The following is a 9,304-nucleotide window of genomic DNA, read 5'->3' on the forward strand; positions in this document are numbered from 1 at the left end:
CCCAAATCCCGCCCATGTGTGAAGGAGAAACCTAATTGTCCGGACTATCCATCATGTTGTTCTATTTCAAAAATGTGTGTCAAAAATGGCATTTGCTTTGTATTCCTATAATGGCAAATTGGTCCTTTCCCACTCCTATCTTCCTCAGACCCCTTTCCCCTTTCCCCTCAACCTTCACTCTTTTATTTTTGTGCCATGACCCTCAGCCTTCATACTCTGGACCGTGTTTAATCTTTGTTTTTATGTTCTTATTCTTTCAACATATTATATTTTTTATTGACTCAAAATCCTTCTAACATCATTTTTGGAGAACAATCAATTGAATAAATAGAAAGCAATAATTTAATTGTTCATATTTTCCATTATAGTAATACAAATAAAGTTTGACACTGACTTGGCACGGATTTGATCAAAACATTTGTATCAAGAAGTTGTGATTCAACTGCTCCCCTGAGATCCTGACGTCCTGTGTAAGGCCATTGATGAAATGGGTTACAACACTGGGTTTGCACGTCAATATGCATGCCTGGTCCTATTCTGAGCATTGGGTTTGAATGGAGTCGTCGCAGCCTTTCGATAAATCAAACCAACATTGATCAAACCCAAAGAGGATTAGCGAACCTATCAATTTATCGATACAATCAAGAGTAGTGAAAGCATGATCCAGACCAAAATAAAGCTTTTAATTATACCAACTGTTGAGCTAACTTAGGTTTAGGGAGGATCAGAACAAACGAGGATGACAAGAATTTGAAAGTAGATAGGGAAGAACAGGAGAGTTCAGAGAAGGGGCGGGTGAGATTGAAAATTACTCCCTCCGTTTCTAAACATATGTTTTTTTAGAGATTTCAATATGGTCTACATGCGGAGCAAAATGGGTGAATCTACACTGTAAAATACGTCTATAACTCTATATACATCCGTATGTAGTCTATATTGAAATCTCTAGAAAGACATATATTTTTTTCCACAAGGGAAATATATTAATATCGCGGAGATACCAATTAAAAAATATACACATTGGCCTAGCCCATCCCCTCGTCATCTTCAGTATGCACTTTGTCGGTCCTGACAGTGAGTGACCTGCAGACACAAGAAAAATGAATCACAATTAATACTATTTGTACATGAATGAGGAACAAAGGGTATAGTATAACTTTTTGCATAACAAAAGTACATAACCCAACAAAGAAAAGCTGAAACATTTGAAAGGATGTAAGAGAAAATACAACTATTCCAATTAAAGGAGAACTGTAGAATTCTTAGAATACAAAAGTTAATTATACAAGAAGAAACATATGCTAGATTGAGCTAAATCTGGTGTAGGGAATTAAACACGAAGGAAAAACATAGAGCTCCCTATGAACATTTGATATTATCTTAGAAGGGAGACTAAGCAGTGACTGTTAAGTGCTTACGGCTTTAGAGAATGAAATGTCCAAGTCAAATAACTACTCACCAGTCACACCTCGGAGTGAAAAGGTAATTCATCAAAAGAAATCCGAAGGAAGCGTCACAAAGTGTGATAGAAATTGAAACCTTGAACTGCCACCCATTTAATAATGCAAGTGGACAACTCGAACATGCACTAACTTGGCTTTTCCACTCACTAAAAGACCTGTCAATAGCGGTGTGAATATTTATTAAAGCCTTTCTGCTTAATCGAGCCTCATTTGCATCAATACGAGAAACTAAGTCTTCTGTATGATGTTTGAGAAACTACAAAGAATAAATGATCTTTTTTACTCAAATCCGTAAAATGGCGAGCCTAAACACTGAAGTCCAAATTTATCGAATTTCATGAAGAAAACTTAGTTTTTCTTAGACATAAACGCTTAGTTTCTCTTAGAAAAAAAACTCAGTTTGTCAATTAAATGGAGTAATTGTTGGAGTTCATACTCAGACAATGGCAATTTGGAGGTTAAGGAGCTACAGTGGAGTATTACAGTTTTTGCAGAAAAAAGTTCCATCAATGATGAAACCTTGTTTTTGGTTCGATTGGTATCAACAAGAGCGCATTCGTACACGGATCACTCGAGATCGAATAATTATCTTTTGAAACAACAAATATATATAGTGCTTCAAGAAACCAAGACCTTCTCTTATACACTCCAGTCCATAGAAAGATGGTACCAATCTGTAGAAAATTGCCATATAGATGCATACAGAAAACAAAAACATTGAACTACTATGGGTTTTCATGATCGACAAAAGATAAGTAACAATACAATTTCCACCTATGTACCTAGAACTCATGGAAGCAACAAATTTGCAAGGCATCTAATTCGACCAGCTTAATTGAAAACTCTAATACCATCAGTGGAGGAGCAAAGTAATACTCACAGGTCGAGTAGCTCAGTGCGCTTCTGACAACGGCGTGAGCATCAACGTCTAGTGCCACTGATCAACCAGCATAGAGATGGCGCATAAGATGAGGAGATGGGAGATCAGTGTCAGCAGGAGAGATCATCGGAACATTGTTGTTGTACATAGGGGTAGCGCGAGCAGCAGGGAAAAACTCATGCAAGCAGGTTATGCTGCGCTTGAGAGACCGGAGAAACCATGGAAGCACCTTTGCCAAATGTGAAGCAGGACGCCCGACTGGAAGCTTTGTTGCAAGATGCATGAAACCAAACTCCGTCCCTTGATACAATTCAAGCAGAACAAAATATAGGTCACATAAAGAAAAAATAAAGCATAGTTAAACACAACTCTGATGTATTCACTTAAAATAGGATGATAATGATCTAAAGAAAACGGCAACCATCAAAGATGTCTCACCTTCAAACACCATGCTGAATTAATGATTGTTCCAAAATAAACAACTAAAAGATAAAATATTTAAAACATTACAGTGACATGCTATTTTATTTTTCTTCACAAACTAACATGATCAGGATCGCTCAACATGGACAAACAAACATTCCTCATGGTTTTCTTTTCTTGCTTTCAATTCACTGAAGGAAAGTAAACACTCGGCGTTGTGTGTGACTCGCCCACACACATGGGGAAGACAGGTCCATGGGCTCTGGCCACCCACAACCAGACTGCATGATCCAGCGTAAAGGCACTGCTTGCTGCTACCTCGGCTCCCCAACCATCACAACAGCAGGTTTGCATCGATTTGCACACAAACCATGTCTCTACTGGCTGCAACACAACCATGTCTTCCTATGTGGTTACCACACTCCTCTTTGATGTCCCTCCATCTCTCTCTCCCTCTCCCTCCTCTCAACGACCAGCACAAGGGACAAATAATAGCATGGAAAACAACACTCATCAACTCTTAACTACAACCCTTAGAGGCATATCATCATTAATGTTGTTTGTAAAGGAGGAGCCAAGACAACATCTCAAAAGCTTATAGACCATGAACACCATCCTGTGACAAGCCTCAGATTTCACAGGTCTGGCCTGCAACTTTACAATAGTTTTGCTAGAACTAAGTGTCATGGTCCAAATGTAGCAGTAGGACAGGACGAAGTGGTTGAGGCCAAACCTGCACAAAACTATCCATCTTGAGCAATGAGAGGCCATAGAGGTTAAGTGGTATCAGCAAGTTGACAAGGCCTCGCTGATTGCAGTCAACCAAGAGCTCCCTGGTGGTGGCAGGATGGTTACCCTGTGCATCGCTAGGGGTCATCAAAACAGAGAAAATATCCATTTAGTAGTAAAGAGAGAAGTTACGAAAGAAAACTTTTCACACAAAATCAGAACATGGATCCATATCAGAGCTAGAATACTTTTCACAAATAATCAGAATTGCGATCCATATCAGATCATGAAAACATTTCACTGAGTCAATACCGATACTGATATGAGCCAGTTTTTTAGACTATAAGATATGAACCAGTTTATAGAATTGAAAATCAAGAAACTGCAGTAATACAGATTAAATATGCAAATTTCGGCAATGAACTACTAGGATCGCTTAAACTGGAATTTCAAATAACATATACAGAGGCACTATAGTTCCATTACGACATAATCATATTCCGACAATCCGAGCCGAAAATAGTACTCATGTGATGAGAAGAAACGTTGTAGGTAGAGAGGTCAGTGAAGACATAGATCGAGGTGGGTGTGGCCGGCGACGATGTAGCAACAAGGTCGCCCACTACAGAGACATCAATGAGTGATAGTGCTTAGGAGGGAGGAGGTGGCCACCACTACTCACCTTCTCTAGCTCATCATCGTCATCATCAATATTATTGTTCTGCTGAAGCTAACCTTCGCATAAGAAATCCTTGTGTAGCATCCGAGTTTGGACCTTGGATATATGCTAAGGTGCCAAGCCTAAATCATGTTAAACAGTGTCTAGATTAATCATTTTGAACTAGTGTTTGCTCAAAACAAAGGAAACAACCAATGTGACATATCTTATAATTATAGAAAAGTAAGGCAATATATTTAAGGGAAATGTTTCCCATGTTCTATATTCAAAAAAAATATAGAATATTGGTCTAATATGATTTAAAATCGCCAAATCACAAGAACTAAAATATCATTGAAATGAACAGGGTTACATGTACATGATCTGTAATATTTCATCATACATAATCTTCACTTCTCTCATCTTCTTCATCAGGCAATGGGCCAATGCATTATTTCATCGTTGCTGTCGGCTGTCACAAGAGGCTAACATGCAATCAGGCACACAAATGTTGAAAAGCGTGAGTGTGCAGAGAAGAGGATGAGATGCACATGCCTTGCCATGCTCGCGGACCAACTGTAGATGTAACTATCCTCTATCCAATGCTGCAGGTCCCAGATTCAAAGCGTCCTCCTCGCTGGGCCAGCAGACGGCTGTGCCGGGGTAGCCGAACCGCTACAGGTCGCGACCTAGGGAGGCGGTGGTGCCGTGCTTTCTCATACACAACGGAGTGGGGTGGCAGCGGCTGGCCCCCTTTGCCGCGGCAGGTGCGGCGCATGGTGCTACGACGCGAGTGAGAGGAGGAGGAGATGGGCGGGTGGCCGGTACGGTGGTTGCTGCGGGAGAGATGGGCCGCCGTTGGGTGGTCACGGACTCGCGGGAGGGAGCCAGGGAGGGACGCCGGGTAGTTCGAGATTGGGAGAGAGGTCTGGAGATGGAGATGGAGATTGGGTCAGGGAGAAGGTGGAGGACGTGGGTTCTGCCCTGTTTTTGCGTCGGTGTGGTGCGCGATGTTTTCCCCAGATTTTTTTTCGTGCGTGCTATCGTACGAGGGGAGGAAAGGGCCGAATTGTGTTTTTCGGGTGTGGATCTGGTACGTGGGCTGAGTTGGCGATTTTTGGGCTGCTGCGAGCCTATGGCCCTTGCGAGCCTATGGCCCTTGCGGTTTTCGTTCGAAGGGGAGGAGGGGATCGAGAGGTCGAACCATCACGACGTTCGACCCCCCTTTAATAGTAAAGGCACTGCTTGCTGCTACCTCGGCTCCCCAACCATCACAACAGCAGGTTTGCATCGATTTGCACACAAACCATGTCTCTACTGGCTGCAACACAACCATGTCTTCCTATGTGGTTACCACACTCCTCTTTGATGTCCCTCCATCTCTCTCTCCCTCTCCCTCCTCTCAACGACCAGCACAAGGGACAAATAATAGCATGGAAAACAACACTCATCAACTCTTAACTACAACCCTTAGAGGCATATCATCATTAATGTTGTTTGTAAAGGAGGAGCCAAGACAACATCTCAAAAGCTTATAGACCATGAACACCATCCTGTGACAAGCCTCAGATTTCACAGGTCTGGCCTGCAACTTTACAATAGTTTTGCTAGAACTGAGTGTCATGGTCCAAATGTAGCAGTAGGACAGGACGAAGTGGTTGAGGCCAAACCTGCACAAAACTATCCATCTTGAGCAATGAGAGGCCATAGAGGTTAAGTGGTATCAGCAAGTTGACAAGGCCTCGCTGATTGCAGTCAACCAAGAGCTCCCTGGTGGTGGCAGGATGGTTACCCTGTGCATCGCTAGGGGTCATCAAAACAGAGAAAATATCCATTTAGTAGTAAAGAGAGAAGTTACGAAAGAAAACTTTTCACACAAAATCAGAACATGGATCCATATCAGAGCTAGAATACTTTTCACAAATAATCAGAATTGTGATCCATATCAGATCATGAAAACATTTCACTGAGTCAATACCGATACTGATATGAGCCAGTTTTTTAGACTATAAGATATGAACCAGTTTATAGAATTGAAAATCAAGAAACTGCAGTAATACAGATTAAATATGCAAATTTCGGCAATGAACTACTAGGATCGCTTAAACTGGAATTTCAAATAACATATACAGAGGCACTATAGTTCCATTACGACATAATCATATTCCGACAATCCGAGCCGAAAATAGTACTCATGTGATGAGAAGAAACGTTGTAGGTAGAGAGGTCAGTGAAGACATAGATCGAGGTGGGTGTGGCCGGCGACGATGTAGCAACAAGGTCGCCCACTACAGAGACATCAATGAGTGATAGTGCTTAGGAGGGAGGAGGTGGCCACCACTACTCACCTTCTCTAGCTCATCATCGTCATCATCAATATTATTGTTCTGCTGAAGCTAACCTTCGCATAAGAAATCCTTGTGTAGCATCCGAGTTTGGACCTTGGATATATGCTAAGGTGCCAAGCCTAAATCATGTTAAACAGTGTCTAGATTAATCATTTTGAACTAGTGTTTGCTCAAAACAAAGGAAACAACCAATGTGACATATCTTATAATTATAGAAAAGTAAGGCAATATATTTAAGGGAAATGTTTCCCATGTTCTATATTCAAAAAAAATATAGAATATTGGTCTAATATGATTTAAAATCGCCAAATCACAAGAACTAAAATATCATTGAAATGAACAGGGTTACATGTACATGATCTGTAATATTTCATCATACATAATCTTCACTTCTCTCATCTTCTTCATCAGGCAATGGGCCAATGCATTATTTCATCGTCGCTGTCGGCTGTCACAAGAGGCTAACATGCAATCAGGCACACAAATGTTGAAAAGCGTGAGTGTGCAGAGAAGAGGATGAGATGCACATGCCTTGCCATGCTCGCGGACCAACTGTAGATGTAACTATCCTCTATCCAATGCTGCAGGTCCCAGATTCAAAGCGTCCTCCTCGCTGGGCCAGCAGACGGCTGTGCCGGGGTAGCCGAACCGCTACAGGTCGCGACCTAGGGAGGCGGTGGTGCCGTGCTTTCTCATACACAACGGAGTGGGGTGGCAGCGGCTGGCCCCCTTTGCCGCGGCAGGTGCGGCGCATGGTGCTACGACGCGAGTGAGAGGAGGAGGAGATGGGCGGGTGGCCGGTACGGTGGTTGCTGCGGGAGAGATGGGCCGCCGTTGGGTGGTCACGGACTCGTGGGAGGGAGCCAGGGAGGGACGCCGGGTAGTTCGAGATTGGGAGAGAGGTCTGGAGATGGAGATGGAGATTGGGTCAGGGAGAAGGTGGAGGACGTGGGTTCTGCCCTGTTTTTGCGTCGGTGTGGTGCGCGATGTTTTCCCCAGATTTTTTTTCGTGCGTGCTATCGTACGAGGGGAGGAAAGGGCCGAATTGTGTTTTTCGGGTGTGGATCTGGTACGTGGGCTGAGTTGGCGATTTTTGGGCTGCTGCGAGCCTATGGCCCTTGCGAGCCTATGGCCCTTGCGGTTTTCGTTCGAAGGGGAGGAGGGGATCGAGAGGTCGAACCATCACGACGTTCGATCCCCCTTTAATAGTAAAAGATTTGCTGCTAACTGTTGGATGTGTAGACGTCTTGTGTTTCAAGATCCAAGGTGTGTCCTCTAAAAGTCTATCTGAAAATATGAATAGAAATATAAGTTTTTTTAGAAAAATTTAGAGGATTTAATTGAACATCATAAATGACATATTAGATAACTTGAATATACAATAGTTTTATTTTTCAAAGAAAGTAGGCCTCGTTTTAGTGTTTGGCACAGGGCTCCGAATTTTGCCGGCCCGGCCCTGGCGCGACGAAGCATCAGGACCGGCTCAAAGCAGGTTTAGGCGGGCATAACAGAAGCAGAAGCAAGGGCCCCGGGCGGTTTAGAAGCAGCGCTGCAGGCTCGCGCGGCGGGTCACCGGACGGTGGCTCGCAGCGGCAGCTGAGGCTGCTCACGGGCAGCGTGAGGGCGGCTCGACGCCCGACCGTGGAGCCACGCGCTGGTGGTTTGGCTTTGGCAGAACCAGCAAAGGAGGCGAGGCGCCCTCGGATCAGAGACCGTGTCTAGTGGAGGCCGGCTTGAGGTTGAGGCCAGCCAGACCGACCTGTTTTACCTCCTCTTCCGGCTCGTGGATAATCCGCCCCTACCATGTTTTTCCTTTTTCTTTTTTATAATTCTTTTTTTCTCAGCCGCGACGAGGTGGGGCGACTCGGAGATGGCTTGTTCAATCATGGCCTGTTGGAATCTTCCTCTGATGTCTTCACGTGGTAGTTAACGTCGATGCACGTAATACGCAGCATAATTAACCCATGACTTTGATGTGTTGATAGTACTATAGTAGTTTGTCTCGATCCTCACGTCAGCCGCAGCAGAGATTTTGTTTCTCGGCGAAAACTTGCATTTGGACCGATTCCACGGCGTACAGCACACCGCCCAAACAAAGAAAATCTTCTAAACTATCGAACTCGGCGACTTGCGGCGATGCGAAAACAAAAACCAACCTTCTGTTGGATTCGATTCGACGGATCGCTAAAGACGGGTGCGGGGGACTGATCGCAAAACCCTAAATTTCCTTCATCTCCAATATCATATATGTCGTCCCGGTTTCTTGCCATGGAGTTGATGTAGATCCTTGCAAAGCGGTTCTTCTTCATCCGGAAAATTACGAACTTTCTCGATCCTTTTAGAGAAATCCCTCTAAGAACTCATCACCACCGTGCGCAGGCCCCAGGGTGGGCGCCAACTGTCGTGGATTTGTGACGGCAGATGTCCTAATGGGAAGACTTAGTCGTGAGGCACAACACATCTATGTGGTAGCTTGAGAGGGGTTGAGTAGGACGAGAGACGCGAGGTTTTTTACCCAGGTTCGGCCCCTCGCGGTGGAGGTAAAAGCCTACATCGTGCTCCATTGATATTGATCATGGTGCCCACGATTATAAGGGTGCTCTATCTCGAAAGCTATAGACTTGTCTGTCTAACCCTAACTTATCAAACTTGTCCCTCTTAGGGTGCCCTTCCCCTCCCTATATAAGTTAAAGGGAGGGTTACATGAGGAGTCCTAGTAGGATTAGGACTAGTCTATCTTCTATTACAACTCGGATACAAGTCCGGCTCTTACTTCCTTGTAAGGAAAATATTCCTCATACCT

The 9,304-nt window shown here is 43.9% G+C and overlaps 2 long non-coding RNA genes across 5 annotated transcripts; both read right to left on the reverse strand.

Annotated features, from left to right (window-relative positions):
* Positions 1–870: 870 nt before the first annotated feature.
* On the reverse strand, positions 871–4,616 carry LOC119277202. Of its 2 annotated transcripts, none has more exons than XR_005136983.1 (5): positions 4,557–4,616; positions 4,178–4,296; positions 3,500–3,632; positions 2,344–2,643; positions 871–1,083 (listed from the first exon to the last, which is right to left on the reverse strand). It is a non-coding gene; the product is annotated as an uncharacterized LOC119277202 (long non-coding RNA). The 2 variants fall into 2 exon arrangements; XR_005136982.1 differs by having other exon boundaries at positions 4,533–4,613.
* Positions 4,617–5,397: 781 nt separating this feature from the next.
* LOC119281596 lies at positions 5,398–7,344 on the reverse strand. 3 transcript variants are annotated; one of them, XR_005138473.1, is made up of 4 exons: positions 6,857–7,344; positions 6,502–6,620; positions 5,824–5,956; positions 5,398–5,738 (listed from the first exon to the last, which is right to left on the reverse strand). It is a non-coding gene; the product is annotated as an uncharacterized LOC119281596 (long non-coding RNA). The 3 variants fall into 3 exon arrangements; XR_005138472.1 differs by having other exon boundaries at positions 5,398–5,956; positions 6,881–7,344; XR_005138471.1 differs by having other exon boundaries at positions 5,398–5,956.
* Positions 7,345–9,304: the final 1,960 nt, after the last annotated feature.

Source organism: Triticum dicoccoides, chromosome 3B (genome assembly GCF_002162155.2).
Source record: "Triticum dicoccoides isolate Atlit2015 ecotype Zavitan chromosome 3B, WEW_v2.0, whole genome shotgun sequence".
Lineage (NCBI taxonomy): Eukaryota > Viridiplantae > Streptophyta > Magnoliopsida > Poales > Poaceae > Triticum > Triticum dicoccoides.